Raw genomic sequence first — 9,500 nt, forward strand, 5'->3', positions numbered from 1 at the left:
TTCACACAACTGTGTATATACATATATCTATATATCTATATATGTATATAGATATATATATATATGTACAAAATAAAAAAAGAAAGCGCCCGATCCTAGTGCAATATGTCTAAAATAACATTTAATAATCCCCAAAAAATCTAACAATTTAAAACTCACAAACAACAAAGAATAAGAGCATGTTATGAGATAATACTCATGCACCATTACTGTAACTCTGCTCCCCCGCTCACAAGCCACTTGATAATGTCCGTCCAGACCCCTCTGAGCCTCCGTCCAGCAGGAACTCATGGAGCAACGCAGCCGCTATTAGCGTCTTCCAGGAACAGTCCTCGTGTGCAAATGGTTCCGGGCAGGGCAGATTAAGGCGGGGAGCCATGTAAAGGTAGCTATCAGCGTCTAGAGTCCAAAGTACTGGGTGGTATGATGTATGCGCTCTCACTAGCAGCACAATGCTCACCCTACGTGTTTCTTCACGTTAAGTGATTTCATCCCCTGAAGAAACGCGTAGGGTGAGCATTGTGCTGCTAGTGAGAGCGCATACATCATACCACTCAGTACTTTATAATTTAACAATAATATATTGCACAATATATTAGAGAGAGGTGCTAACCGTGATATTAATACTTTCCCTATTCTTTGCTGCCATGAAGGTCCACGACCCCACAGGTGCCGAGAAGATTCACACGATGTAGAAGATGACCTAGGCGCACAAGAAAAGAGAAAGAGGGGAGGGGGAACACACATACTGTAGCATGGCTGTGCAATTGAAACATGCACGCTAGAAACTGCACTTTCACAAATAGATGAGGATATTAGAACATTCATCAAATAGTATGGATCAGGAACACTTTGGAGAATTATACTCTGGAAGGGTTACTCCTGGGTCCTTAACGGGTTAACCCTGGATCTTTAAATACTGGAACTACAAATTGTCCCAGTCTCAATAAATCCTCCAAAGGGAATTGAATAATTAATTAAAAAGATGGTAGTAGGATACTATTTAAAATAAATAAATAAATAATTTGGTATAGAAAACTCATATACAGTGAGACTAAAAACGGAGTAAGCAAGATGTGACAGGCTGGATATATGCTTTGATAACACAGGCCTGGATTGCACAGATAAGATTTAAAGGAAACTTAGAGTCTCTCAGTGGTTTTGTAAAGACCCTAAAAGGGTTAATTAGCGTAAGATATCTCACTCAAAACGAAGGTCTTTATCCAAGAGACGCGTATAACACAGTTCTTAGTAGTGAATAGTCCCATATTATAGTGCTGGGTTTGTCTCACCGGGGTTCTCCTCTTATGATGATGGTTACCCAAGGTTTTGGAGATGGTTAAGTCCCACGTTTATATCCTACTCGTTGGGCTCGCGGTCAGTGTGTCCTCTGTTCTCCTAACCTCTGCTCCCAATGTGCAACCGCACACTTACATGTCATATGGCTTGTGGTCAAGGTATCCTCCGCTCTCCAAACCTCCGCTCTCAATGTGTAGTTGCAAACTTCTACCTCACGTGGGTCTCATGAGATTTTTCCTCTGCTGTGGTTAGAGATCACCTTCCTCTCTGTTGTAAGTCAGTATCCGTCTGAATCACTTCCTTGCGGCTCCAATGACGTCACCCTACGCGTTTCACCTTGGCGGCTTCTTCAGGGGTTAATGATGACCTAACTATCCCTATCAGTATGTATGTATATGTGTATATACATATATACACATATATATATGTGTATATACACACACCTCTCTCCCATGATTGGTCAATTCCATCAAAATAAAAAAATAAAGAATGTACCAAAGTTAGATGACTTATATTTGTTAAATTATTACATAATCCAACAATATAAATACACACAATATAGATGGTTCACCTTTATGAATTGTGTCCAATATAAAAGTTAGAGAATACAGCACCAACTAACTAAACAGTCAAATCATTGAACAGTGATCAGCTGCTATATTGATTAAGTGGAAGACTATTAATTACGAACAAATATTCCCATAATACCATATAATGAACTAGTAGAGCATAACAGTAAATAAATGTTATGATTATTCTCCAACTGAATATATATGTTTGCAGAACATAATTTTAGAGAAATACAGTATAGAGAGATATATTAATATTAAATCATATCTCCAATTAATAATAGAGGTGAATAAAGTAGGATGTCAAAGAGCAATCTTATAATGATACAATCTATAAGGATTGTGGCTCATCCACTATTGTCCTAGTATTCACCTAGAACAAAAATGTAGAGATTATGTGCTCACAGAGACCATAAAATTGATATAATTATAGAATGTTACTAAAGAAAAAAAAATTTGAGCACATATATGAGAGTTATGCTCTAATTTTCTGCATCACTCACCTACACTGCTCCCCCATCACCCTAACATCACCCTCATCCCATCACTCTCACCTACACTGCTCCCATCACCCTAACATCCCTCTCATCCCACCACTCTCACCTACACTGATCCATCGTCCTCATCCCATCACTCTCACCTACACTGCTCCCACCCCTCTCATCCCATCACTTACCTACACAGCTCCCATCACCCTAACATCCCCATCATCCCATTACTCACCTACACTGCTTCCATCACCCTAACATCCCCATCATCCCATCACTCACCTACACTGCTCCCATCTCCCTCATCCTATCACTCACCTACATGCTCCCATCTCCCTAACATTCACCTCATCCCATCACTCACCTACATGCTCCCATCTCCCTAACATTCACCTCATCCTATCACTCACCTACATGCTCCCATCCCCCTCATCCCATCACTCACCTACACTGCTCCCATCTCCCTAACATCCACCTTATCCTATCACTCACCTACACTGCTCCCATCCCCCTCATCCCATCACTCTCACCTACACTTCTCCTACCCCCTCATCCCATCGCCACCTACACTTCTCCCATCTCCCCAACATCCGCCTATTCTCCTCACCACCTACACTGCAACTATCACCCTAACCTCCACCTCATCACATCATTCATCTTCTACACTGCTCCCATCTCCCCAACATCACCTTCATCCTATCACTCTCGCCTACACTGCTCCCACCCCCCTCATCCCATCACCACCTACACTGCTCCCATCTCCTTAACATCCCCCTCATCCCATCACTCATCTACACTGCAACTATCACCCTAACATCCCATCACTCTCACCAACACTGCTTCCACCCCCCTCATCCCATCACCACCTACACTGCTCCCATTTCCCTAACATACCTCTCATCCCATCACTCTCACCCGAGATACTACCTCCATTTTAAAACATTTCATTTATAAAATATTAAAAATACATAAATTATGTTTTATGTATTTTTAACATGTTATAAATCAAATGTGTTTTTAAATGGAGGGAATATTTAAGGGTGAGTGCTGGGATGCGGGGTGGATATATTACGGGGATGGAAGCGGTATTGGTGAGAAAAAGTGAAGCGCAGACATGCAAAGGGTTTGGGAATGAAAGGATAACCCTTTTCTTACAGGAAGGATTTCCATCCAACTTCCCTGCAATGCCCGGCTGCCTCTTTGGTAGTGAAAGGGTTAATAAAAGTCGGAGAAAAAGGTTAAGAGGTAAGGCGCAAAGACGTCAAAGAGAAATGTGAGGAACTTTGTGGGGAGGGAGTTAACAATGGCAGGGAGGGGGTTAACAGGGGCAGGCAGGGGGGTTAACAGTGGTTGGCAAGGAGGAGGTTAACAGGGCAGGCAGGGGGGTCAACTGTGGCAGGGGGGGTAAATTCCATAGGGAGGGTAAATTAAGGGGTTAAAAGTGAAAGGGGAGGGGTTGTGAACTATAATCCTGCGGCATTCCTGCTCTCACCACTCTGCTGCCATGTGCTGCCCCACAGACACAGAGCTGCCAGACACTCCTCCCTCTCCCCTCCTGCAGTGAAAAGCACCACCAGCCGAGATTGATCTCTCACAGCACAGCAAGTTGTGATCTTCTGCTCTCTCCCCCACACTCTATTGGGGCCCTTGTGGTTAAGGGGCCTCCTACAGTGCTTTATGGGTAATCTGTCCCTGTATAGAGCTACAGCAATTTCCCCCACTGGGGTTCTCTGTACAAAACAACACACATTACCCCAGAAGAATTCCCTAGGACCTAGAGGATGAAAAAATGACATGTGGTGCTATATCTCAACTGGCACTGACGGGTTGGCATAGAAGACCCTAAGATAGAGAGACCGCTCAGATGATGCTGATTTCTGCCCACCAACCGACAGTGTCAGGTAACATACAGGTGTTATCCCAGCTGGAACTGATTGACGAATATATACTAGTAGAGAGTAGATACAGATGAGATGATCGTATCTCTCTATGGGGCCTATTGACAAAGTGGTTAATGGGCAATAAATGCTCTTATAGTGTGACACTGGCTGATCTGCTATTCACAAAGCAGTGATACAAATGCAGTATCGCGCTATAATGGCTTTTTAACGCCCATTAACAGTCAGAGGCGAAAAAGTCATCCGATAGGCGAAAAAAAGGCGAATGCTCTTTTTTTGCCAGTAATAGCTATTCACAAAGCAGTGATAAGCTTAACGGCCTACAGTATCTCTCAATAAAAAGATTGGGTGGTGCATAAAAGCATTTTTTATCCTGCACAGGAGTCATACCAGAGGCCAGCAGAGGTCTCCGGTTTGTCCCTGCGAGTGTTCTGGGGTCCACGAGTGGTCCCTGCGTATGTCCGGGGATTTTTGGGTGGCCCCTGCGCGTGTCTGGGGGTCCTCGGGTGGTCCCCACGGGTGACCGGGTGGTCCCTGCTGGTGTTCTGGGGTTCATGAGTGGTCCCCACGGGTGTCTGGGGGTCCTCGGGTGGTCCCCGCTAGCTTGCGGAATCAATCCTGCGCAGAAAAAAAATGTGCAGTACATTCAAATAAATACAACCCCCCCCCCCCCCAATACATACAGTGCAGTAATGGGCAAAATTACTATTCTCCAGATATGGATAATAGTGCATTTGCCCATTGAAAAATAAAACATCAGCCAGCATAAAGTACATAAAACTTGTACTTACCCCAGCCATCATGAAGGCTGTCCTCATCCTCATCACCGTCCTTGTCCTCCATGGGCAGCAACAGTACAGAAAAAAATACAAATTAATGGCCCCTAACCCCTTAATCACCTTAGCGGTTAGTAACCTCTATTGTCATTAAGAGGTTAACCCACCCGGGAGGTTTAACCACCCTACCTGGGTACACTACCCCACCTTCCACCACCGTTACCCATTAATTGGCACAGTGTTAAAGTATGGCCATATAATATGGGCATACTTTGCCACTATAGCAATAAATGGAAAAGCTAAAAAAAACAGGCCCAAAATAAAACACATTACATAGAAAAAACAACATTAAAAATGCCAAAGTAATTGCAAATACTTTGATGGAAACTGCGCAACTTCAAGACCTTACTTTGTTTTCAACTCTGAATTTAGCAATGTTTAGTAACTGCCCCAAAACACGTTGTCAATCTATCAGTTTTTTCTGTTGCTCATTATTGTAGACAAGTCAAATATGGCAGTCGTTTTCTCTTTCTCTTGGTTATCAGGCTGCCTTCAGATTCCATTGGCAAAATTCCAGGATTTGTTTAAAGTTTGATGCTTTCATCGTCAAGACACAGGTCAATTATTTTCAGCGATCAGACGATTGATAGTCTCTGATTCCCAGCATTTCTTTGCAGCCCCAATTTATAAATGCGACTTAATGTTAGCATGCTCGGATAAAAGTGGCGTGTGTAATAAAATACATTGATCAAAACACTTTGGGCCTCATTCAGAGGGTTGATAAAAATTATCGCCAGGGCATTTAAAATGACGTTTTTTTGGGTGTTGCTATTACGGTATTCAGAAAGGCTCGATTACCTGTGATAGCAAAATTCCCAAAACGGGCGAGTTGCTGCCAGCGAGAGCATCGAGCCTCTGAAAAGGCCTAAACCGGTGATTCATTTCTGCTGCAGAGAGAGCGGCTCTGAGAGAGCCGCCTCTCCCAGCTGAAATGTCGCACGAAATTATTTATTTAAATATAGATTTCATAGTGTAGATGTTTTCATATTTTCTTTCATAGTGTAGATGTGCAGGGGGTCTCCGGAGCTGAACCACGTTGGTTTTATGTCCGGGGACCCCCTGCTTCCCGAGATACAGGCACCTTTATGGGGTGCCGGTATCTCCTATGCAAGGAAATGTCCCGATCACGTGACGCGGGACATTTCAATGCAGAGGGATACCGGCACCCCATAAAGGTGCCTGTATCTCGGGAAGCAGGGGGTCCCCGGACATAAAACCAACGTGGTTCAGCTCCGGAGACCCCCTGCACATCTACACTATGAAAGAAATGTATATTTAAATAAATAATTTAATAAACATCAATACACGCCCCCCCCCCCCCCCCTCCGCCCAAACCCATACAGTACAGTAATGGGCAAAATAACTATTATCCAGATATGGATAATATATTATTTGCCCATTATTAAACACTGCATTAGCATACAAAAAGAAAGTAAATAAATACAGTTATACTTACCACAACCGCAGGTCCCTCTGTCCTCCGTAGTAAGAAAGCATATATAGTATACAGTACATAATAAAGACATTCTAATGGCCCCTAACCCCTTAATCACCTTAGTGGTTACTAACTGCTATAGTCATTAAGGGGTTAACCCACCCTGACCCGATACAAACCCGGGAGGCCTAAGCACCCACCCCTGACTGACTATACCCAGCCTGTACCCATTGTGTAGTATAGTCGTACATCATACCCATATAATAATAATATGGGCATGATAAGCCTCTATAGCACTCAATGGGCACCCTAATTACAATACATTAATACACAAGACACACAATAATAAAACATAACTAAACTCCATAAAACCACACTTCACTAAATAAAAACAGTAGCCAGCAAATCCAATCAATAAAAGCAATAACAACATCAACAATGAATTAATTAAACCATTAACCAATCAAACCAATTAATTCCTAAACCAACTCAAAATGAATAGTAACACTAACCAATCAAAACAATTAATTACTACAACATTAATGAATTTAAACATTAAAATACAAAGAAAGAAATTCTAACAATATCTGAACTAACCATAAAACGCATTAGCTAACATAATATAATGTTAACTACAAAACGAACACCAATCGCAAACCTTTTATTAGCATTAAGCATGAAAAAACAAACAATCACATCCACATAATAAACTGAAATGAAAAAAAGCAACAGCAATACCAAGCGAGAAATGCCCTCCAAATATTGTCATAATAATATATTAATCTGTACCCTAAAGTGGTACAGATTAATATATTATCAGTCAATGTGCCTCCCCCAAAAAATCAAAAAACACATTCAGAGAATAAACCTGTAAAAAGAGACATTTACAAACATTCAATATATTACTTACCATTAGAAGCGGTGGCCCTCCGACTCCCGGGGTAACAGGAAGCTCACGTACCTTGAAGCCCTCCAACAGCATCTGATGCCATCCGCCATGAAGATGCGGATCAGGTACCCAAATCTTCTTTTTTCTTTCTTTAATCACCTTCTTCTATCTTCATCTGTAACCATTTCTTGATCTTCTTTATCTTCTATCTTCTTGTTGTAATCCAAAAAGCCCCATGGTAAATCCCAACCGATGTTGTCTCGTTGTCTTCTTGGGCTCAAATGAGGCGTCACGGCCTTAAATAGGGCTTGTGATGTCACATTTAGCCTCCTAATGGTTAACAGCCAGCTGATTAGAATGGCTGTGCTTCATTTGCCTTTAAGATGACGTCACAAAGCCGGCGTCACATGGTATTTCAGCCAATCAGATCGTGGGAACCAATTCCACACTCTGGCTGAAATACCTTCTGACACAGCGGCCATCTTGGATTTAGTGACGTCCCAACTCTGATTGGCTCTAGTACCATGTGACCGGCTTTCAAAGACGTCACATCCGTTCTCCCCCAAGCCTCTGTCACATGGTTTACTAGAGCCAATCAGAGATGGGATGGAGTTCCCACGCTCTGATTGGCTATGGTACCATGTGAGACCGCCCATGTTTATTTTAATGACGTCAAATTAAAGGCAATTGAAGCAAAGCCATTCTGATTGGCTGTGCTTTCATTGCCTTTAAATGACGTCATCATTTTTTTTCCATCGGCCAAATCACATGTTTTTCACGGCCCAATCAGGAACGTGGGAAACATTTGACCAAAATGTGACGTCATAGGCCTATAAAAGCCTATGTCGCCTCATTTTGAAGCTAATCACCGAGGAGGGAACATCTCCCCTCCTAAGAAGAGAAGAAGGGCGTGGCCTAAGAAGACGGAAGAAGATGGAAGAAGATGGAAGAAGACCCCAGAAGACCCCAAAGAAGAAAGAAGACACAGACATGGATTTGTTATGGTTTTTTATTTTATGGCTTACCTGTGGATTGGTTCCTGTGCTTCCGGGTTGCTTGGATTTCGGTGAGTGGGCATCTAATGGTGAGTAAACAAAAGAAAAGTTTATTATTTTTACTTTTACAGGTAATGATTTTTCATTCATGTCTTTCATTTTTTCACTCCCATTTAATGCCCGTTAATGTATCTATGTATATAATACATTCACGGACACTGAATGGGTGTACTGTAAGTAAATTTTGTATGTAAATGCATTGTATTTGATGCTGTATTATTGCCCCTGTATGTTATGTTTATCTATCTGTATGGATAGACATACAGGGATAATAATTGATTGTTTGGATCATGTTTAGGTTCTTTTCATGTATGGATAATGTATTTAGCATCTTTATTTTGTCATTGTTGTGAATAATGTAATTTGTATTTAGCTAATGGCTTCTTTATGGTAGTAAGATTAGAATGATGGTGGTTACTTTAAATTAGAATTGTTTTGGCAATGGTTTGGCTTTAGCAATTGAATAGGGAATTGTATAATTGTTTTGTATTGTATTTTAATTGTTTGAGGAAATGGATTAATTGATTGATGCTAATTGTATTGATGTTGGTTAGTTTCTAATTGATTTTCAGGATGGCATTGGTGGTTAGGGGACGTTGTTCATAGTGTATTTTATTGTTACATATATTTTGCATAGTGTTATATCATGCACAGATTAATTGCATCATGTACACACTCAATGCAATTGTGTGACATTTCATTGACATTTGTGTAGCTGCAGTTTGGGTTTTTTATATTTGCAATGGCTGCTGGATTTATTTTAACATGCAATGTTGTGGTTTTAAGATTAAAAATTCATGTTTTGATTTGTGGATGTTTTATGTGTTTCATAATGGGCAAATAATATATTATCCATATCTGGATAATAGTTATTTTGCACATTATTGTACTGTAGGTGTTGGGGGGGGGGGGGGGAATGTATGTATAGGTCCGGTTTATTTATTTTACATTCAGGGTTGGTTCCTTGGTTCTGTGAGACCTCTGGAGACCACCTGCGGTCTCCTCGGGTATCTCACGGGTATCAGGCTGGT

Source organism: Ascaphus truei, chromosome 4, assembly GCF_040206685.1.
Source record: "Ascaphus truei isolate aAscTru1 chromosome 4, aAscTru1.hap1, whole genome shotgun sequence".
NCBI lineage: Eukaryota > Metazoa > Chordata > Amphibia > Anura > Ascaphidae > Ascaphus > Ascaphus truei.